General features: G+C 35.3%; 1 protein-coding gene across 1 annotated transcript in view; it reads right to left on the bottom strand.

The window, feature by feature from the left end:
- The window catches only part of LOC106684016 (WASH complex subunit 4), a gene marked incomplete at both ends in the record, with an annotated part of 104,971 nt that overhangs the window by 103,134 nt on the left and 1,188 nt on the right, over positions 1-649 (bottom strand).

The following is a 649-nucleotide window of genomic DNA, read 5'->3' as shown; positions in this document are numbered from 1 at the left end:
TTTAATTTATCTTTAATTATGGCGATGTACTGAATAAATTAAGTTTTTTGAATTGTATAAATTCATGATTTTATTTTTGTTTTGCTTTACTTTTAGTTTGTAATAAGCAATTACGAGGAGTATCTATCTTTTATTTTCTTTATTGTATATAGTTTATTGTAAATAGTTATTGTTGTTGTATTTTATATTAATTTATTGTAAAGTTGAAGTTTACGAGGATTGTTCGTAAACTGGTGGGGGGGAGTTACAGCCTTAGTCAGCTGTTATTTCGATGTCAGCTGACTGAGGGGATCAGCTGATCGAAGGTATATAAGAGATGTTGCGACCACAACAAAGCTAGTATTTTACAGCAGTTCAAGCGTGTTAGATCTTATTCCTTTCGCCAATACTTAACTGGTGCCGAAACCCGGGACTTTAAATACCGGAGTAATATTTACTTTAAAGAAGATTTTTTTTTTTTCGGCAGATAAATCATCGTTGGGGCAGGAGCAAATAAATTTTTTGGGCCACACGATTTCCAGGGAAGGAGTTAAACCCGACGCAGATAAAGTCGCAGCTATAAGGAAGATGACAGTGCCTAGGGATGTGAAGGGAGTTCGGCGGTAGCTGGGAACATTAAATTATTACCGGAGATTTGTTCCAGAAATGG

The sequence above is a fragment of the Halyomorpha halys genome, unplaced genomic scaffold, assembly GCF_000696795.3.
Source record: "Halyomorpha halys isolate HHAL.00 unplaced genomic scaffold, Hhal_1.1 Scaffold536.1, whole genome shotgun sequence".
NCBI classification, from domain to species: domain Eukaryota; kingdom Metazoa; phylum Arthropoda; class Insecta; order Hemiptera; family Pentatomidae; genus Halyomorpha; species Halyomorpha halys.
Note: the sequence above shows the minus strand (reverse complement) of the source record. Positions and strands in the feature narration are given on the sequence as shown.